At 46.7% G+C, this 23,016-nt stretch overlaps 1 long non-coding RNA gene across 1 annotated transcript; it reads right to left on the reverse strand.

The window, feature by feature from the left end:
- Positions 1–829: 829 nt before the first annotated feature.
- On the reverse strand, positions 830–21,581 carry LOC141243156 (uncharacterized). The gene is made up of 3 exons (XR_012307455.1): positions 21,499–21,581; positions 19,540–19,683; positions 830–2,611 (listed from the first exon to the last, which is right to left on the reverse strand). It is a non-coding gene; the product is annotated as an uncharacterized lncRNA (long non-coding RNA).
- Positions 21,582–23,016: the final 1,435 nt, after the last annotated feature.

Raw genomic sequence — 23,016 nt, forward strand, 5'->3', positions numbered from 1 at the left:
CTTATTGAATGTGGCTTTGAGCACTTTGAGGGGTGCAGTTTTTAAAATGGTGTCACGTTTGGGTCATTTGTCATATAGACCCCTCATAGTCACTTCAGATCTGATGCGCTCCCTACAAAAAAATAGTTTTGTAAATTTTGTTTGAAAATTGAGAAATTGCTGGTCAACTTTTAACCCTTCTAAATTCCTAACAATAAAAAAATGGTGTTTCAAAAATGATGCTGCATGGAGGACCATGACAGGTGCATTATATTATATGGAGGACCAGGGCAAGTGCATTATATTGTATAGAGGAAAATGGGGGTTCATTATATTGTATGGAGAACCATGGGGGGTGCATTATATTGTATGGAGGACCATGGGGGTGCATTATATTTTATGGTAGACCATGGGGGGTGCATTATATTGTATGGAAGACCATGGGGAGTGCATTATATTCTATGAAGGACCATGGGGGTGCATTATAATGTATGGAGGACTATGGGGAATGCATTATACTATATGGAGGATTATGGGGGGTGCATTATGCTATATGGAGGATCATGGGGCGCATTATACTATATAGAGGATTAAGGGGGTGCATTATCATAGAATGGTAGAGTTGGAAGGGACCTCCTGGGTCATCTGGTCCAACCCCCTGCTCAAAGCAGGATTCACTAAATCATCTCAGACAGATGTCTGTCCAGCCTCTGTTTGAAGACGTCCATTGAAGGGGAACTCACCACCTCTTGTATCAGCCTGTTCCACTCATTAATCAAACTAACTGTCAAAAAGTTTTTTCTAATATCTAATCTGTGTCTCCTCCCATTTAGTTTCATCCCATTGCTTCCAGTCTTTCCTTGTGCAAATGAGAATAAAGATGATCCTTCTACAATGTGACAGCCCTTGAGATATTTGTAGACAGCTATTAAGTCTCCTCTCAGTCTTCTTTTTTGCAAGCTAAACATTCCCAAATCCTGCAACCGTTCCTCATAGGACATGGTTTGCAGACCAGTCACCATTCTGGTCGCTCTTCTCTGAACTTGCTCCAGTTTGTCTATGTCTTTTTTAAAATGTGGTGCCCAAAACTGTACACAGTATTCCAGATGAGGTCTGACCAAAGAGGAGTAAAGACCGATAATGACTTCACGTGATCTAGACTGTATGCTTCTGTTAATACATCCCACTATATGGAGGATTATGAGGGGTCGCATTACATTATATGGAAGACTATGTGGGGGACCATTTTAATATTTGGAGGGCTATGTGGGGGGCCATTATACTGTATGCAAGAAAGTATACAGCATGAAGGTTTGCATGGGGTCCATCATACTGTGTGGAGGGCTGTGTGGGGGCCATTATACTGTTTACTGTTTGGAGGGCCATTATATAGTATGGGGCAATTAAACTGTATGTAGACCCATTATCCTGCATGGAGGGCTGTGTGAGGGCCACAGTTGGGGGATTATACTGTGTTAGGGTCACCATACTTTACCTTAGGAATTGAGGTGGGGTACAGTTGAGTCATTATACTGTGCATGTGGAGGCTAATGTGGAGGAATTCACTGTGGGGGTATCATATTGTGTTTGGTGGGCACTTTTGTTGGCATTATACTTTATGGGGGCACTGAAAGAGGAATCTAAGACTTCAGCAGGAGGAAAATGACTATACAAAGGCTGAAAAGTTGTGAGATATGGTCTTCTGTGACGCTGACAATTATTTTTTTTTTGGGAGGGTGGACCCAATTAGAATTTCTGCTATGGGGCCCCATGATTTCTATGTACGCCCCTGGCTATTGCTAAAGCTCGGCTTTTTACCTGAGAACCATTGCAGACAGCTATTGGCTTGTCTACAGTAAACAGAGGAGAGAGACCGAGCATGCATGTCCAGCAGCACTAAGCACATTAACTGCGCCTGCACATTGATATACACTTTGAACACAAGAGGGTGCCATACTATATATTTAAATGAAGAAAATGACTGCATAATTGATGTTTATAACAACATGTAAATGCATATAACTCCTATTAACTATTTTTTTTCTAACATGAGATACCTACATAAGAGATATGAACACCTGTAGGGGAAAATGTAAATTTGCAACAAAGTATATATAAAGTAAAACACCTTTATAAATCAAATGTGTTTATCATATACATCACTGTATTATATAGAGTTTATAACAAAACGGGAAATTTTTAAAATGTTTTCATCCACCATTGAAGCTCGAGCAGGCATTAAAATATGTGTATCTGATACAATGACAGTAAGTGATGGTGGTACATATAATCCTTTACTTGTTCCATCAATAAACAGAGGTCCAATGAAATGTAAAACAGGGCCGAATGGAGTTTTCACTTTCCAGTATGAGCAAAAAGTGTCCCAGACCACAGAATATTTTTCATTGTTCGAGCTAAAAACCCATATATATTCTCCTTTTTGGAACCCAAATGACTTCGGGGAGAATCTGATGTAAATGCATGGTTAATTCTTTCCCATATCAACTTCATTGGCCAACATGCCTCATCAAATGCCGCCATCTGTACGAAATCCATCTCTGTATTGATTTCTGATGTCTTCTTTCTGTAATGTCTTCAGAAGTGTTAAATTGGTATTGATAATAAAGCATGTCTGGAATTAAAAAAAAAAATTCATGATGAAAGACGCAATCCAGCTACTATACCCCTCACCAAGTTTATTACACTCTGCAATTCTTTTATATAAAATTTACTCAGTTTCCTGCAGTTAAGCCCCATCTTTGCTTCTCTTTAGCCTCGGATTTCACAAAGAAGTTTTTCTTGTATACTTTGCTATCAGTACCATGATGCATCAGCACAGCATCACATGAGCATCCACAGCCAGGATCATCTGAGCCTCTAGGAAAGACATGGTAATTATCCTCCACTCTGCATTCCCTAGATAGGTTAACATAAGTAAACAGTCAGAGCTGTTTAGTCATCATCAGTAGCTGTGATATGAACTCATGTGCCTGCTTTATGAGACTGTGCTGTAATGAAGATTGTTGCTGTAATATCCCTGAACTGCACTGGCCGTGCTTAAGATTAAATCCCACTGTTAAACTGTTGAAAAAGACTCTTGTCAGATGTGTCTGGTCAGCAACTGAATCTATCATGTGCCTGAGAGAAGCTGCAGCCTATGGTCATCCTGAGTAACAGTTCCTCCAGGATTCCAATGAATTTATGAAACCCGTCTCGCCCTATCTGAACCTAGCGGTGTGCGTGTAACATTGGTGGCCCATATGGGGAGGACTGAGCGGGGATTAATGTCTAGAGGGAGAAGAGGAAAAATGTCTGGAAAAATACAGCAGCACAGCACCTCAACTTAACTCTGCTACACCACTTAAAGGGGACCATCCCTAAAGAAAACTCACTAGCAGCAATGGATGTTGAAATACAAATAGACAGAATTAGTGAGCGGTTTCTTCAGTTAACCTGCGAAGAATTAAGAACAGTAGCATATAAAGATGTCAGAAGAACAGATTTCTAAAGCACACAACCGCAGGCAACTGTTAGCTGCCATTAATGCAAAAATGGATGAGCTGGGGGAGAAAGAAGCTGAAGACGTCATGGGGACATGCCTCCAGGAGCTAACACAGTTTCTAACCAGGTTGAAGTTGGAGGATGGAGGGACGGCACCAATTACCAAAAGCGGGAATCTCTGTCCGCAGACTGAACTACGGGAATTGAAAGAACAACTCAAAACCCTAACAACAGCCCTGCAGGAATCGACCAAAATCTCTTAACGGGTGACAGACTCAGACAGAACCTTTAACCTGCTCGGGTTAGATAAATCAGGAAGACAGTCCTCTCTAACACCACAAATCACCATAAGTAAAGAATTCAAGATCCTGGGAAAGATTGGAGAGTGTGAACAGAAAGAGAAACTGTCTTATATGAACTTGTTTCACCAGATTGATGCAGGCTTACAGAAAGGCTACCAGCCAGATGAAATCGTTGAGGGGGTGGTGAAGTGATCAGCCCAGGAATGAACCTCTGTAGTATGCTAGAAATGAAGAGTCAATTGACCTTGCAACAACTGAAGATGATTTTAAAAGGGCACTATAAAGAAGAGAGTACTTCAGAATTGTTCCACCGACTCATTAACCTCTCACAGAAAAATAATGAATCACCCCAAAGTTTCTTGTGCAGAGAAATTGAACTGAAGGATAGACTGTTGTTTGCATCCAGAGATGTAGAAGCGGACGAGAGGTTTGATGCTGGACTAGTCCAGAAGAAGTTCTTGAGATCATTGGGAACAGGGTTAATCAGTACATACATCAAGTCGCAGCTGAAACAGTACCTAGAAGATCCTGGCATTCTGGACAAAATCCTAATTGAACAAATGAATGAGGCAGCTAGTTTGGAGTCAGAGAGCGAACAAAAGATAAAGAAAGGCTCTGCTCCTAAATCAAAAAATATCACAGTAAAAGACAAATTCCTTACCAACACCAGGTCAGATTACATGGAGGGGGTGGCTGTGTAGTATTATACGTGCACACGCACACCGATGGAGCTTGCGTATTTTTAATGTTTAATGTTAGGACTCGCAAGTATGGGGACCCTTGATGCTGGGTTGCGAGCTTGCGTATTTTGGTCAAAATATCGACCCTTACCTCATGTGGTGTATTTATCTTATACACTATTTTTCATCTTTTTTACACATTTTTGTGCAGGATGCAGCCAGGCCTCTTTAGTGTTGGCTGGGTAAATTGGGGCGTCTGTCCTGTGGGGGTGCACGTATATAGTGCTGGGCAGCCCCCCTGATCTAATAGTATGGGCGTCATCAATAGGCTGCAAGCCAGACACTGTGCATCACACATATCTGAGTGATTGGTGCCCTATGCAAACTCCATCGGTGTGCATGTATAATACTACACAGTCACCCCCTCCATGAATTGGTAGGTTAGTGAGTGGCTGTCTGCCTCAGTATTTTGCACATGTGCTGCCCCGGCCTTTATCATGGAGGCTTGCTGCATCCTGCAATGCCTTGGTAATCAGACCTGGTGTTGATAAGGCATTATCTTATACTGTGATGTTTTTTTAAATTAGCTTCTAAATCACCAAAATGAGTCAGCTGAGGTTGGAGACCCCCAGTGGCCAGTCTGAAGATAATCATGGAGACCCTCCAGTGCCACCTCCGAGAGGGAACCTTAAAGCACCAACAAAAGAGAGGACCGCCAGCGCTGACTGGGAAGAAGTAATAGGAGAACTGCGAGCTGAGTTGATTGAGATGAAAAAGTTGATTCATTCCAGAACAGAACCTGCATCCCTCAGACCCAGGAGTGGGTTCCAAAACAGAAGATACCCGGCTTGTGAAGCGTGCCGTTCATCAAATCAGAGTACGGTATGTGTACACTGACTAAGATGTGGTGAGGAAGGACATTATGCCAAGGAATGCCAATGGTCATGGTCTTTTGGGTTAAAAGACAGGAGGTTGCCAGAGAGGGGCGACTGGTAACCACGACACAGAGGAGGTCCCAGAAGCAAATCCAAATCTCACCAAACCCCAGAACGGCATATGAGCTAAAACAGCTGCGTTATTACTATCCCCAAGTGTGTTTCCGTCTACAACAGCTGCAAGAGAGACAGGGGCATCAGTTACTTAATGCCCAGTGTGGAGGTCAAATGATGAACTCCTGGGAGGAGGATTCCTCGGTCAGTAAAGATAGCATCATCGGCCTAATCAGCGAAAGATGCTTTATATAGTGCCAGCTAGATGGACTCCTGATAACAGCACTGTGGGACACAGGAGCCCAAGCGAGCCTTTTAAATGAAGAATGGAGAAGGCGCTACCTGCCACATACGTGCCTTCAAACTCTTAGGACCAGTGGAACTCCACGGCAAAGCAGTCAACCTGACCGAAGTCCCTTTCATAGGCTGGGTGGAAGTGACTTTCCAACTGAGGGCCACGAACAACAGCAACACCATTGAGCTTTTGGTACCTTTTCTCGTGACCAGTGATCAGAATGTGGAAGAGGATCCTATCCTGGGTTATAATGTAATCAGTGAGGTCATCATGAAACACAAGTCAGTGACGCTGGTGGTGGATGCAACTGTCACATTGCTTGCCATACCCAATGTCGTGGTGGAAAATGTGATTCATAGAGTAAAGAAAGCACAGAATACAATGAACCTAAAAGAAGTCAAGGTAGGCTGGCGCCCAAACATCATTCCTGCAAACCAAATGGTGGGGGTGAGGTGTGGAGTCCAGGTAGAACTGGTAAGAAAAGTTCAGAAAAGACTGTTCATGCCAAAAGACTCATCAGAACTTCCGGAAGGCCTAGTTCAAGGTGAGACTGTGCTTACCATTCCTACTGGTGGGTTTACTCGAGTGAAAGTACCGGTGATGAATACTACGAAACAAGGGATCCAAAGACTGTGTTAGGTCACATTGAAACCGTTAAAACTGTATATTCAGCCAGTGTGAGACCCGCCCACGGGTCTACCATGAATTCAGTCTCCCCACCAAGGAACAGGAGTTGACCAGGGGAGGAAATTGCACGACCCACCTCGGGGTCCTGGGATCCCCCAGTACCCCTAGAACACTTGTGTGCTGAAGATAGAGCGGTAGCAAAACAGATGCTGAGAGAAGAGTGTCATGCATTCTCCAAAGATGACTCTGATATAGGCGGTATCCCGTTGGTGCAGTTGGAAATCAATTTGAAAGACATGACCCCAGTAACCAGAAGTTACATGTCTGTGCCAAAACCATTACACCGTGAAGTGAAAGAGTATTTACAAGATCTAATCAACAGAGTTTGGGTCCAAAAGTAAAAGCCGTCTTATTCCTCTCCTATTCTTTGTGTTAGGAAGAAGGACGGTACGTTGAGACTCTGCTGTGATTACCGGGAACTAAACCGAAAGTCAGTACCTGATCAGCACCCGATACCACAGATTCAAGATATGCTGGATAACCTATCAGGAAGTACCTGGTTCTCTGTCCTCGATCAGGGTAAAGCATACCATCAAGGGTTTGTTGAAGAGTCCAGTAGACCTTTGACAGCATTCATCACACCATGCGGGATATACGAGTGGATCTGCATACCGTTTGGGCTCAGTTCAGCTCCAGAAAAATTCCAGAGGAGCATGGAGACATATTTAGAAGGATTGAGGGATAATATCTTCCAGCTGTACTTGGATGACAATGTGGTACACAGAAAAACTTTCTGGGAGCATGTTGAACACGTGAGGACCGTATTACAACGATATCAAGTCAACAATATGGAGTTAAGTTGACCCCCAAAGAAGTGTGAACTGTTCAAAAGGCAAGTCCGATTTCTAGGGAAAATTGTGTCCGGAGAAGAATATACCATAGACCCAGCAGAAATCGCTCTGGTACCGGCCTTAAAAGACAAGCGGCCCTCAACTGTCGGGGAGTTGAGGTAGATATTATTATTCCCCTCCTACTGTCGTACTTACGTTCGGAACTTCTCCAGGATTGCCGCCCCACTATACCTCCTCTTGGTGGGGGGGGGGCGACAGAGTCAACAACACCCACGGAGAAAAAGAAGAATGCGGGTAGAACTGGGCTTAAAAGAAGCAACGCCGTTTCATCCCAAAAGCCCATTCTCTGGACAGCAGACCACCAGGAGGTATTGGAAGAACTAGTAGACTACCTGGTAAAACCACCCATCTTGGGATATCCTGATTTCAACTTACCGTTTGTTCTTCATTGTGACGTTTCTCAAGTTGGACTGGGAGCTGCCCTGTATCAGCATCAAGATAGAAAATTGAGAGTCATCGGTTAAGGTTCTAGAACGTTGACAGACGCCGAGAAGAATTACCATCTACATTCCGGAAAATTGAAGTTCCTGGAGTTGAAATGGACTATCTGTGAACCATTTAGAGATTATCTCTACTACAGCAAAGAGTTTGAGGTATACACTGACAACAACCCTTTGACCTATGTCCTCACTACAGCCAAACTGAATGCAACAGGTCAGAGATGAGTCGCTGAACTAGCTGACTTCAATTTCAGCATCAAGTACAGGCCAGGAAAATGCAAGGCGGATGCTGACAGATTGTGGAAAATCCCACTAGAGCCTGATCAGTTCATGCAAGAAAGCTCAGAGGAAGTCAGTTTGGAAGCAATTGAGAGCACTGCCCAAGCAGTACAAGCTTATCAAAAGGACAACACACCATTGTGGTGTCCGTTGACGGTGGAAACCACCATAAAAGCGAGAGAACAAGATTACCCCCTGTCTATTCAACGACTACCAAAAGGAAAAATCCATAGAGCACAACGGGAAGATCAGATAAATGGTAGAATACTACTTTATGTGGACCAAAATTGGTTTCCAAGTAAATGGGAGAGAGATAATGAGTCACCAGCAGTATCTGTTTTAGTTAAAGAATGGATGAAGCTCTACCTCAGTGAAGACGGTATCCTGTATCGTAAAGGAGGTCAAAACCGGCAGTTGGTACTACCCAGAGTATTTCGTAGATTGGTCTTAAAAGAACTCCATGAAAACATGGGACACCTGGGAGTGGAAAGGACAACAAACTTGATCCGTGAACGTTTCTTCTGGCCGTACATGCAGTGAGATATTGAGAGATACGTGACCAGGGAGTGTGGGGGTCTGAAAGATAAACGTCCCAACACATCAACCCGGGCACCTATGGGCAACATCCAAACTACGTATCCGTTTGAGATGGTCTCAATAGACTTTCTACATCTCGAGACGTGCAAGGGTGGTGACGAATACATCTTGGTGGTGATGGACCATTTTACTTGATTTGCTCAAGCATATGTCACCACCAATAAAGCGGGTCGAACAGCAGCAGAGAAGATCTTCAATGATTTTGCTTTGAGGTTTGGGTTCCCTACGAGGTTACACCATGACCAAGGAAGAGAATTTGAGAACCAGATCTTTGCCAAGATAGGAAAGTACTGTAGGATTCAGAGATCCCACATAATGCCCTATCACCCAGAGGGTAATGGACAAGTGAAACGTTTTAGTAGGACATTATTGTCGATGTTGCGCACTTTAACAGCTGACGAGAAGAAAGACTGGAATAGTTCTCTGTCAAAAGTGGTACATGCCTATAACTGTACAAAGAGCAATGCAATGGGTTACTCACCCTTCTTTCTATTGTACGGTCAATCGCCAAGACTGTCAATCGACATCATGTTCGATACTCCAGTATCAGAGACTTACAGAACATATCCAGAGTTTGTTCGGAAATGGAAGGAACGGATGGCAGAGGGATACAACATAGCGTCCAAAGTGGTTACGCAAGGACAGAGCAAGAGCAAGGAGTACTATGACTGAAAATGTTATGGAGCAGAATTGGCACTGGGAAGCCGTGTGCTAGTCAAGAACAAAAGGCGGTCCGGGAAAACTTTGTTTGTACTGGGAAGACAAGGTGTATGTGGTCGTAAGGAGGAAAGCCGATGACAGTCCAGTGTATGAAATCCGATTGGAAACCAGAATAGTCCATCGGAATTTACTACAACCCTGTGATTATCTCCCACCACAACAAGACTTTCCAGAAGTAGAACAACATCGTCCGAGATCGACTAAGGGACCACCACAGACTGAAGCTCCGAAGATGGATAGTGATCTTGAAAGTTCACATGAAGAAGAACACACCGTTGTATTTCTCGGACCGGCAAGGAGAGGGATGTACCATCCTCAGGAGAGTGAAGTAAGTCCCCAGGCTCCAGAGTTTGTACCAAGGAGTACAGATATAGTCCAATTCAGATTTGATGATCTAACACCGTTCACTGAAGAGACCGATCGACACTTAGGAGTAGCAGAATTACCAGACCAGGTGGAAACGAACGATTCAAGAGAAGTACAGTAACTTACAGAGGCAGTTCCAAGATCATTTGAGGAAGTTCGAGAAATGAGTGTGGCAGAAGAAACTCCTGCAACCGAGGAACCCGTGGTATCTGAGGAACAACCTACCAGGAGGATGTCGACTCGAGAAGTGAGGAGGCCTGTGATGCTGACATATGAGACACTCGGTGAACCGAGTCAAGTGCCAAGGACTGTCCATTGGAAACAGGTATTTCTGCCTACGGACCAGGTAAGCTCACTTGAGTGGTATTCACCACCGAGAGACATTATGGACAATGTTACCTGGTGGAAAGACTTGTTTTGGCCTAGTGAGAGAGAGAGCTGGTTGAAGACGTATGAAAACCTCCAGCGGAAGAGATGCTGATTGTTTTAATTGTGTATTTCTTTCAGGAGTTCTACAAGCAAAAGGTCGTAAGAACAGGTTGTTATTGATGTTTGTAAATTTTATGCCAATATGACAATGCCAATTTGTATATAAAGTTATTCAACTTTTAGCACTGTCTCAGAATTGGTCAGCTTGACCAATTAAAACGAATATCGAGAACGACATTAAAAAAGAAGGGAAAGTGTGACATGCAGAAATAGTGCTGTTGCTTCAAAAGGATCCAGCAACTATAAGAGTTAACACAGTCACAAGAGACAGGGAGTGGTTAGCAGAGCCCCAGGGGGATTGTGGGGAACTTGTTTACTATTCTGGCTGCAGCCAAAGGGAGAAGTGGTATGTGATCTGTATCTCACAGAAGTGCAGGAAAGAGAACAGGATTCAAGTCTAGGGTGAAACTCAACACAGGTCAGATACCTTGCACTGTTAGTTCAGGAAATCTACCATCAGGCAGGAAGATAAGGAATGGAAGGAATTGTGTCACAGAGATCATCTTCCTCATCAAACCCTCCCCCCTCCATCTCCATGCAGAATAAAGAATGTTGTGTACTAGTGAGTCCTTGTGAAGGAAAAGCCTGCTGTTTACGTATAGAAGTGTGCTGCCAAGAGATCTAATTTGTGCTGAATTATGCTACTGAAGAGACTGAGGTTCCTGTGCCTGCTTTATGAGACTGTGCTGTAATGAAGATTGTTGCTGTAATATCCCTGAACTGCACTGGCCATGCTTCAGATTAAATTCCACTGTTAAACTGTTGAACAAGACTCTTGTCAGATGTGTCTGGTCAGCAACTGAATCTATCATGTGCCTGAGAGAAGCTGCAGCCTATGGTTGCCCTGAGTAACGGTTCCCCCAAGATTCCAATGAATTTATGAAACCCGTCTCGCCCTATTTGAACCTAGTGTCGTGCGTGTAACAAAAGCCTAGTTTTGTTGGTTGGCTCTGTCAGGCACTGTAGTAAGGGCACTAGCAGCAGCTATCTCAGTCATAGCAAATTTAAAGATGTGAATAATGTGTGGGAGCATTGAGCTCAGGACCTTTTTCATACTGACTCCGGGATAGTGATGATTTTGTAAAGGTGTCAGTTGTGTCAGCCAGACCTGGAGATTATCTGTGAACGAATGCATGGTCAGCAAGGCTACAGCATGTTAGAGAGGTGGTAGCTAGAGAGAGCCCCCTTAGGCTGCGTGCCCACGATGCCCACAATGTTTTTTAAGCACTTCCGTAGCAGCAATTCCGCCGTGGAAACGCTTAAAAAACGCTTGGTAGAAGGTCTGCAATGTTCCCCAATGATAATCCGCATTTGCTGAGCACATGCTGGGAAATTTCCGCTGCAGATTATCATTGCGGAAAAATCCGCAGCACTACCATTAATTTTGCGGAATCGCGGCGTTTTAGCCACCATTGACTTGTATTGGACCGCATAACATCCGCATGACTACATGTGCACATGCGGATATTATGCGGTTCAATGCGCAGATGGTACCTGTGTCTGGAGAAGAGGAGACTCCCTTTCAGTCCCGGGTACCATACTACCTGTAGTTAAAAAAGAATTAAAATAAAAAATAAACATATACTCACCTTCTGATGGCCCCCGGTCTCCTTCTCCGGTGTCTTCGGCTGCTCGCGGTGGTAAAAGGACCTTCCATGATGTCATTTAGTCATGTGACCTGTCACATGACTAAATGACGTCATGGAAGGTCCTTTTACACCACCGCGAGCCGCTGAAGACACCGGACGCAACGGAGAAGGAGATCAGGGGCCAGGTGAGTATATGTTTTTTTTTTATTTTTCACCATTTGTATTCTTTTTTTTACTATTGATGCTGCATTTGCAGTATCGTAACTTGGTCACACTATATAAATCCATGCCGTTTGCATGGATTTATAGTGTGACCAAGTTGTCAAGCACTTTTCCAAGTGATGCTAAAATCGCTTAGAAAAGTGCTTCACAACTCGCATGCGAAATCGCATGTTAAAAAAGCTTCACTTACGCTTCTACCTGGCAGAAAAAACGCATGTAAAATCCGCATGCGTTTTTTCTGCCAGAGAGATGCAGAAACGCTCAGGAAAAATCCACAGCATTTCTGCATCATGGGCACATAGCCTTACACTGTTTCACAAGAGTGCAACTAGGGTGCAGTGGTCACAGCGAAACACATGAGCCATGTGGCCCTATATCAGGAAGGTGGAGGTGATGTTATCAGTGTGGGATGATGTTGACAACAGACGCATGCTCAGTAGAGGAGGAACTAGCCCAGACCCTGAAAAGGACATCACTGACGGCTCTTAATTCAGGGAAAGGACAGGCGCTACTGCAATGACGGCAGCCTCTGCTCCCTGATGATGGTTTGTTTGTAAATCCCAGTATGCACTTGGGGTTCTCAAACGAAGCAACGTGAAACAGGAAGAAGATAAAAAAAAAAATAAAAAAAAGGAGTCAGATAGTCTAGTGAACAATAGGGATTTTTTAAGTAATGTATATTAGAAAAGAGATTAGGTAATGACATTAACCCCTTCACGACCTATGACGTTAATGTACTTCAAAGGTCATGTCCCTGACTTTAATGCAGGCTCATATGCCGAGCTCGGATTTTTCACAGCAGATAATGGCTGATTTAAGCCCAGATTCGGTTGGTCAAGACCCAAACCCCAGTCTTCACCAGTCAAGATGCCGCAGGTCAAGCACCGAAGATCAGACGGTGGTCATTGGATGAAGCAGGACGTCTGCCGTGCTGACGAGAAGACCCAAGTGAACCAGGCCTTTAATTCAAGCGTAGACGAACGGTACAGGGTGTGGGCTGCACTTCAGAAACGAACGAGGGTGGCCAGTGTGAAGAACCCACTAAGTGACTCACATATGAGGCACTTGTGGCTTAGCGGAAAGTACCGGTGTCCCCCGTTAGTGCCAGTATAACAATCAAAGGCGCTTGAAGCGCATATTACAGCTACAAGCCTGGCGCTGGCAGTGACGCTCTTTGAGCTAAAGACATTAATAGTCGTTTAACTGTGAAATGAGACTGCACGCAGATAGAACATAGAGTAAGATATTGCATTTATTACACTGCTTTTATTGTCATTACTGCTAAGATTGTGTTAGTTGTCTCCATATACCTGCATCACCATGTGTTCCTATAGTTAAACGTTCTTTCTGTGGTAGGAAAATAAATAGCTTTGGTTAACTATCCCTGCATCCTCACTATCTGCATCATTACATCTAGATCATTTCACCCGATAAATGACCATTTAGCTTGTTTATTGTGTTTAATTGGCTGCCTCTTTAGAAGGGACTGAAAGCTGTATTTTAGGTGTAAATGCAGCTTTCAGTCCCCCATACATAAGTCTAAAGTCGGTTGACACATTCATATCAATAAGTATGCCTTACACTCTAATATGTGTGGCGCCCCTGAGGGTTCAGTCGCCACAGAGGTACTGCATCTCACCCAGAGGTGTGGTATCTCACTCTCAGGTAAGGAAGGAGTACAGCCCGGGACCCTAACACCTGCATCCAACACATCCACTTCAGTAGGGCAGGGCGAGATTGCTCCTACGGGAGTGCACAGTCCCTGGCTGGAGTGGTGGGGAACCTAGCGAGGGGGAACCATGTAGTGGGTGTGAGTGGAGGACGTAGATCAGGGGAGCACTGGTGAGGGAGTGATATAAAAGAGGGAACCATCTTAGAAAGACAAGCCAGTCAGAGGAGGAGAGTGTGTGGAGCAGAGGCTCTGCAGGAGCTCTGCTTCGGAGGCGGGCCTAGTGAGAGGCCCAGGACTGAGAGAGGAGAGGGAGCAGGAGAAAGGCTCCAGGAACAGAAGGGATCCCAGGGGTACGGGCAGTGCTGGAGGCCACCCGTACGCCCGAATCTGCCAGGCGGTGGAGGGATCGAGCCGCAGAGGGGACCGACCCCTAAACTAGTGGAGAACTACAAGGCTCAGCTAGGGACCGGAGGCTGCTGTACTTGCAAGGTGCAGTGGCCACATCCGCAACTATGTCGCCGAAAAGGTGGCCACAGAGGGTCCAGGGGACAGCAGGTCGCCCGACAAGACCCGAGGCTACCGGATTGGGACACTGGTTGCGAGGCACAGGGCAGGAGGGCGAGAGCCAGCGCAGGAAGATGACTGAGGAAGGCACATAGAAAGGGGTCCTGTCAGACACTCTTGAATCACCTGAGGGATTGCTGAACCCCTGCCTGGTGAACGCAGCACGATGTGGGAGGTTGTAGTCCGGACCCTGTAACCGGAGGAACTTATCAACTGTAAGTAAACTCGGAAGACTGCACCCCACTGTCTCTGTGATTATTGCTGCGCCATCAACCCCTGTACTACAACGCCCAGCATAACCTATAACATCTACACTGCCCTGGAGCTGAGTTCTACCTGTGGAGAGCTACACCATCCCTGCTGCACTCACATCAGCTCCAGAGGACCTGCTCCGCAGCAGCGGCTCCCTTAGCCGCATACCACAGGTGGCGTCACGTACTTTATACAATCACTATAAATCCCCAATCAATAACCCTTTTTATTGACCGCCCTGGGTCACGGACCGGGTCACTGCCACTGTAACATCCCCCAGCATCTACCAGCCCGGCACCGGGTACCCCACGGCCCAGTGGGAGCGTCATATGTATGTGTGGCGCCCCTGCGGGTTCAGTCGCCACAGAGGTACTGCATCTCACCCAGAGGTGTGGTATCTCACTCTCAGGTAAGGAAGGAGTACAGCCCGGAATCCTAACACCTGCATTCAACACTACACTACTACAGACCAGCAGGAGGGGCAAAATGCGCTGCTCCTCTGCTGAGCCCTGTCCCTGGCTGGAGTTGGGGGAACCAAAGTAGGGGGAACCATGTAGTGGGTGTGGGTAGAGGAAGCAGTTCAGGGGAGCACAGTAAGGAGCAATATGAAAGAGAGGGTGGAACATTCTAGAGTGAGTGAAGTTCTGAGGGGGTTGAGTCAGAGAGAGAGTCAGAGCAGGAGCTCTGCTCAGGAGGAGGGCCTAGTGAGGAGGCCCAGGAGAAGGAGAAGAGGAAGGAACGGGAGCAGAGGGAAGGCTCCAGGAGTGAAGAAAGGATCCCAGGGGTATGAGCAGTGCTGGAGGCCACCCGTACACCCAAATCTACCAGGCGGTGGAGAGAGCGGGTCGCAGAGGGGACCGGCCCCTAACTAGTGAGAATTGCAATATTCAACTAGGTAACCGGAGGGTGCAGCATTTCAAGTGCTGCAGCCAAAAGCCACATCTATTTCACCGAAAAGGTGGCCATAGAGGACCCAGGGGACAGAGAAAACGTCACCCGACAAGGTCCGCGGTCACTGGATTGCGACACTGGGTGTGAGGTGTAGGAAGACAGCCAGAAGGAACACACAGAAGGGGGTCCTGTTATGTACTCAGGAGGTACCTGAGGGTTTGCTGTACCCCTCCCTGAGTAAGCACAGGACAACGTGGGAAGTTATGATCTGCAGTTGTAACCAGGAGCAAAGTGAGAACTGTGAGTAAATCCGGAAGACGGCACCCCACTGTCTCTGCGACTTATTACTGCGCCATCATTCCCTGCACTACACTTCACAGCAAAAGTGTTTAGGGGTGATAAAGTAAGAATTTTTTTGTTTGTCAGTTAAACTCATTGATGGTGATGTGTGTCGGGGCTCTTTAAATCACTGTAAGCAATAGCAGACACTTGTGCTAATTAGTTTGGCAGGTGTGTCCAATGAAAGGCAAGACTACTTAAGAAGGCTGTCCCACATTATTAAGCAGCCTACATTTTCTGCCAAAATGGGAAAGAAAAAGGATGTGTCGGCTGCTGAGAAGCAACAAATTGTGGAGCGTTTAGGTCAAGGCATGACTACAATCAACATTGCCAAGACACTTCATCGTGATCATCTCACAATCAAGAAGTATGTAGCTGATTCACAGTACACACGTGTGCGTGCTGATAAGGGAAAATTGAGGACTTTCCTACAGGCAATTACGTCAGGTTAAAAGAGCAGTGGCAAAAAAGCCTTGTCATAGCAGCAGACAAGTTTTTGAAGCAGCTGGTGCCTCCAACGTCCCCCGAACAACAAGATGCAGGGTCCTTCAGAGGTTTGCAGCTGTGCGTAAGCCAACCTGTCGACCTCCTCTATCCACTGCACACAAGCAGAAACGGCTCCAGTGGGCCAAACAATATATGAAGACTGACTTCAAAACTGTTTTGTTCACCGATGAGTGCTGTGCAACGCTCAATGGTCCAGATGGATGGAGTGGAGGAGGAGGATGGCTGGTTGATGGACACCCCATGCAAATACGGCTATGGCGCCAACAAGGAGGAGGTGGAGTAATGTTTTGCGCGGGAATCATGGGAAGAGAGATTGTCGGCCCCTTTAGGATCCCTGAAGGGGTAAAGATGAACTCCATAATGTATGTTGAGTTTCTCAAACAGCATTTCCTGCCATGGTTCAAGAAGAAGAACCGTGCATTCCGCAGCAAGATCATTTTCATGCATGATAATGCCCCGTCTCATGCTGCACATAACACATCTGCATCTCTGGCTGCTATGGGCATAAAAGGGGACAAACTTATGGTGTGGCCCCCATGCTCCCCTGACCTCAACCCCATTGAGAACCTCTGGAGCATCATCAAAAGGAGTGTCTATGATGGCGGGAGGCAGTTCACATCTAAGCAACAGCTCTGGGAGGGTATTCTGTCCTCATACAAAACAATTGAAGCAGAAACCAGCCAAAACCTGACAAATTCAATGGACGAGAGAGTTCAAAAGCTCCTTTCGAACAAGGGGTCCTATGTGCAAATGTAACATCACCTAGAATAAAGTTTTGAGTTGAAAACTGTTTGATTTCAGTTTGTAATAACCTGCTAATGCTTATAATTTCAAAAATGACCATTTTTTTGTTCTTTATTAAAATGAAAAGGTTGAAAACGCTGCTGTGCATAATAATTTGGAACATGCATTTTGAGTGCAGTTTGAGTGTTTTATTTTTTTTTAAATATACTGTTATCATAGGCAGTTTGTACAAAAACCTTTCAATTGTACTCTAATAGTTATTTGACTGGAAAATTACAATGACTGCAATTCATATAGGTAATTTGGGAAAATCTGAGAAAATATTATTTGCATAATAATTTGGAACACAGTGTACAACATCACCATTTCCTACCCTGGAGCTAAGCTCTGCCTGTGGAGAGCTGAACCAACTCTGCTGCACTAACATCAGCTCCAGAGGACCTGCTCCGCAGCGGCGGCTCCCTTTAGCCACATACCACAGGTGGCGTCACGAACATTATATAAAAACTATAAATCCCCTGTAAATATCCCCTTTTATTGACCACCCTGGGTCACGGACCAGGTCACCGCCACTATGACATCTCCCCTAGCAACGACCAGCCCGGCACCAAGTACCCCAGGGCCCATGTGGCGCGTCATATTGGCGCGCCAATCAACTGGTCAGGGAAGATATTATTTGGGCATATACAATTTTGGACTGCCGATCACTTCATTCTCTCTGAGATAAGCTGCTGACAGAGATGTTTGTCAGTTTCTCTCATAGAGAACACAGGAGCACTCGGCCAAGTGAGCGCTTCCGTGTATGGGAGAGACGGCCAAGATGGTTGTCGGCCAAATGATCAACTGAAGCATCATTTGGCCAACAATTCGGTCACAGTTATCAGATTCTAAATAATATTATCAGTAGGTCACACCAAAGGCTAAGCCTGTCCTGTTAACCCTTTCATGACATGCGCCGTACATATACGGCGCATGACGTGTCTTTGCCTTAGATGCAGGCTCCGACGATGAGCCCGCACCTTTCCGGGGACTTGACAGCGGATCTGATCAGCTGTCATGTGCTCCTAACAGCCGTGGGTGGAATCGCGATTCTCTCGTGATTATTAACATGTTAAATGCCGCTGTCAATCTCTGACAGCGGCATTTAAGACGGCTCCGCTGGAAGAGCGTCACAAGACCCGCCCATCGGCGCCCATGTCACATGACTGCGCATCGTCGATGGGTTGGCATGACAACCCGGTGTCTGCAGGAGACCCCTACAGTTGTCATTGCAGGGATGCAAGTGAACATTTTTGCTACATACAGCGCTATGTGTAGCACAGGCGATCGGATGATTGCAGCTTCTAGTCTCCCCAAGGTTTACCCCAAAATGGTATCAATAAAAACATCAGCTCGGTGAGCAAAAAATAAGCCCTCACCCAGCCCCAGAAGCCGAAAAATGGAGACGCTACGGGTCTCAGAAAATGGTGACTTTTTTTTTTTTTTTTAACAAACTTTAGATTTTTTTACCATTTAAATAAAAAAAAAAAACTATACATGTTTAGTATCTACAAACTCATAATGACCTGGAGAATCATAAAGGCAGGTCAGTTTCAGCATTTAGTGAGCATGGTAAAAGAAAAACCCAGAAAACAACTGTGGAATTTAATTTTTTTTGCAATTTCACCACACTTGGAATTTTTTCCTGTTTTCCAGTACAACCAATGGTGTCGTTCAAAAGTACAACTTGTCCCGCAAAAACAAGCCCTTACACGGCCATATTGACAGAAAATGTAAAAAGTTATGGCTCTGGTAAGAAGAGGAGTAAAAAACAAAAGTGCAAAAACAGAAAAGGGTCGCACCATGAAGGGGTTAAATAGGGAATATGACCTATTTATTCTACCTATTTCTCTACTCCCACATGGGTGACTAGCCGTCTTTGCCTCTCCTGAATTCCTACGCTGGCTAAGTGATAGCAATATGCCAATTTGACCATGATACTTGATTTCTCCCCAATATGATGACAAAATAGATGTCACATCTACAATCCAGGGGAGTAACTATAGGTGCAGGGGTTGCAATAGCACGCGGGCCCTGGAGCCGAGGGGCCTCAAAGGTCCCTTTGGCCCATGTGAAAAGACCATTACTATTGAAGATTTGCAATAACTAGGGGCCCCGTTGGAGCTTTTGCATCAGGGCCCATGAGCTTCAAGTTATGCCACAGCGAGAATCATTCTGACCCATGTTCACAACACATTCAAAGCCATGTAAATCTGCAATAACATATCCAGCAAATAATCATTATCACACAATAAGTGCAACATAACACATGCAATATCTCCCATGGGGAAAAGAACAACGGCCCCTGCAGCCTAAAAAATCCCTAGTATGTAATATACAGTGAGCCCCAAGTATAACAATGTGTGCAGAAAATAAGAAGAGCAATAGTTTGTAGATATAATGGAAGTAGGAAGCGTAATACTAATTATGAACCTATCCTAGTGATGCAGTTAGTATTATTTAGACGATATGAATCATGACGAGGGTTTATATAAATTGGGCAAAAAATAAACATTTAAGTCTCTTCTACATGTTTGATGCCTACCTGCTATATCATTTCTTCAGTGTCTGCTGCTTTTGACCTTTGATTTCTTAGGAAAAACTTATGGTCAGTGACCTCCTGTGTAATCAGTGGCTCCGTCCCTCCTTTCAGTACTGCAGCTCTGTGAACTCGGATTGGAACAGAGCCCTAAAAGATACAGTTACCAGAGTTCATAAATCCATACCCAAACCAGACTCTCTCTTAAAGAAGTTGTCCACTACTTGGACAACTCCTTCACCCCCACGCTTGGCCCCAATAAAATAAAAAAGCTTATACTCACCTATACTCAGGCGTTTTAATTTTATTATGGCCAAACATTTAGATCAAGAAGGGGTTGTCCAACAACCCCTTTAATGCAGACTCCTGACCACAATCCTCTGTAATACAAACCCCAGACTTCCTTTTGAAATAATGCCTAATCAGACTCCCCTCATGCTGTGGCACCCTGCTGTTCACAGGTACCACAGGACCCAGGGTGCATGGATGGACTTCTCCACAAGAGGCCCTCATTACATACAAACACCTCCACCCTTCCACCTCACACCACCAGAGGGAGCCTGTTAGGGATATATATATGGAGGGTGGAGCCAGGCAGCTCAGTCAGTGAGAAGTTCAGTCAGAGTCAGAGAGCGTGCTGACGCTGAGAGCAGCGAAGACGCAGCGCGTCTGCTGCTAAGTTCTGAGGGCCCCGAGTGTGGCCGACGGCAGAGAGGAGAAAGGAGAGAGGAGTTGAGGGGGCAGAGGAGCTTCATAGGCTCACCCCGATATACAAACCGGACACCAGGTCCGCGCCTACAGGGTCCCTTTATACCCAGTAGGGTTCACCGGCATTCCAGGACTACAAGTCCCTCGACGACCTGAAGCTAGACCCATTACAGGATCAGGTACCACGAAGGCCCCAGCTTTACCAGGGATAGTGGTTGCCAGCAGAAGGTCCTACTACCGAGCGACAGGTGAAGGAACAACACGACACATAAGCTAGGCCCAGTTGCAGGCTGGCCAGGAGCATACAGAGAGGCAGACACGGACCAGGAGGCCTTATACCCACTCACTGGGGAGAAGTTCTGAAGTGCACCCATCCTACTGAGTACCCTGGACCGTACCTGACATCCGCACCAGTAAAGGTATTGAAGCGAATCCCCTGACTCTGTCAGTTACTTCTGCTGCGCCATCCGCCTGCACTACAAGTCCCAGCATCACCACCATCAAACTCCACACGGCCCCGGGGGCCGCTCCACCTCAGCTGCCATCCCATCACCCCCCGGAGGTCTGCAGCAGCGCTGGTAATCCTTACCAGGTACCACAGGTGGCGTCACAAACTATTTATTATATTTTTCCTATCCAAGTTACAAATCCCCCTTTTTGGTTGACCACTCTGGGCCACGGACCGGGCCAGCCACCGTGATATCCCCCACCAGCATCCACAGGCCCGGATGCCGAGTACCCCATTGCCCCGGGGGCGCGTCAATGCCTCATTCAGACGACAGTGTTTCACGTACGGGTTATATCCGCGGTGTTCACCTACCCATTATAATCTATGGATCAGATCACATAGCCTTGTTGTTTTCCAGACTGTGTGTGTGTGAGACCCGCAGCAAATTTTAACCATTTTTGAGCCATTAAAGATAAATCTTTTTATTCAAAAACTGTTAAGAAATGTTTCATGATAAATTCCACCAATTCTATTTTTACCACAGACAGGGAACTCCAAGCAATCCAGGCATTAGAAAATCTCTTGCTGGGGCAGGCGAAGTATACAAGGGTAAGTTTCCCTCTACCATTAGTAAGGAAGGCCAGGGAGCCCCATAGGGCGTATAGGCCACATGACAAGATAGGAGGGTGGGAGTGAAGGAGTTAAAATTTTGAATAAGGGATTAGGAGTAGTGTGGGGAGTTTTGATTGGAGGGGAAGAGGTGGGGGGAGGAGCAAGAGATGATATAAGGAAGGGCAGGGGTCAGTTACCTCCTCTTGCTTCCTGGATCGCAGCTGAAGCAGACCAGACCCTGCAGTGGAGCCATGGCAGATCTTGTGGCCTTGCTGGACCTAGCGCGGCCTGTCTCAGCAATCCATGGGGCAGACTTGGTGCAGCAGCAGCTGCGGGTGACCTGTGCACAGTCGTCGGCTGCAGAAGAAGCTTCAGGGAGGCCTGCAGCGGTCACGGCCGCCGGAGCGTTACTCACCAGCAGGTGAGGTTCGGAGCAGGAGAAGCTCCAGGAGCCCCCTCGGGGACCTCTGCAGCCAGGGGAGCAGCGCGTGCCTGAGGCTCCTTCTCCGATCCCCAGGAGGAATCCTCGCCGGAGCCGCAGCCTACCAGAAGTGGGCGTGCCTGCGCTGCGGCCCTCTTCCGGTTTGCGGCCTAAAAGGCCCCCGAGCAGCGCGGCGGTGACCCCCGGTGACAAGCCAGCCGTGGGTTATACCTGGCAAGATGGCGGGATGAGGAGTCCTCCCACGGTCTGCGGATGAGGGCGGGACCAGCGTCCAGTGTACGGCGGGGGAGGAGTTGCTGTCTGCAGCGGTGGCCCCGATGTCATGCTGGGGTCGACCCCGGCGGGGGAGGGAGCGTGAAGGGCCTTCCCACAGTCGGCAGGGAGGAGCACGGCTTGCAGGGCGGAGGTGCAGCAGAGCCATGAGGAACACTGGCGCAGCAGCAGGTGGTCAAGAAAGGGGACGGATGAGAGATGAGCGGCCCTCCTGCAGGCGGCAGGGTGGGTCTGTGGATGGGAGGATCTGGGGTCCAGGAGTGCCACGGGAGATTGCGGGGGCAGGCTGTCCTGCGGGGCCCTTTTAAGATTATCGGGCAGGAAGCGGCCGGCAGATGTGCGGGACCTTAGGGAGCTATCTTTGGATCCGGAGCGGCAGCGTCGTCAGGCAGCTCCTTCTGCGCCTTTATCAAGACCTGACAACGTTGAAAACATGGAGAAAAGCTGAGAGGAGGGCGAGATTTCATAGGGACCGTCAGAACATGAGCAAGTTCCGTCAGGAGATGTCGCGGCCGGTCAGAGGATCTCTCTGAGGCAGCCTGATGAGGAGACTACCCTTGTTCATAATTTAACTGATGTGGGTGGTGCTCGGGGTGTGTTGGGGGTTAGTAATTCAGAGGGTGTTATAGGGAATATTCAAGGGGCAATTGGTGGGTGCATTATCTATGGGGTCAATTATTAAGTGTATTGCAGGGCTTGGCGTCACAGGGGGCAAGTGATGTGAGGTCGCCGGCAGTGGCGTGAGTGGCTTCCGGAGGTTCAGGAGCAGGATCTGGGCAGGCGGGAGTGCGCCTGCAGGGTGGTGGCTCGGTGTTATCACAGGAAAAGAGTAATACTGAGAAAGAAAAGGAGGATGAGGTGGTTCGGTTGGATAATTGAAGTGTATGTGGCACCCCAGGAGTCCGGGTGCCACAGTGGCATTGCCTCCCTCACAAGGGGTGATGCCATGCCTCGAAGCAAGGAGGGGTCCCCTAATCAGGTTTTGCTAGCATGCAACACT

This window comes from Phyllobates terribilis, unplaced genomic scaffold (genome assembly GCF_046119375.1).
Source record: "Phyllobates terribilis strain yellow unplaced genomic scaffold, ASM4611937v1 Scaffold_1207__1_contigs__length_361350, whole genome shotgun sequence".
NCBI lineage: Eukaryota > Metazoa > Chordata > Amphibia > Anura > Dendrobatidae > Phyllobates > Phyllobates terribilis.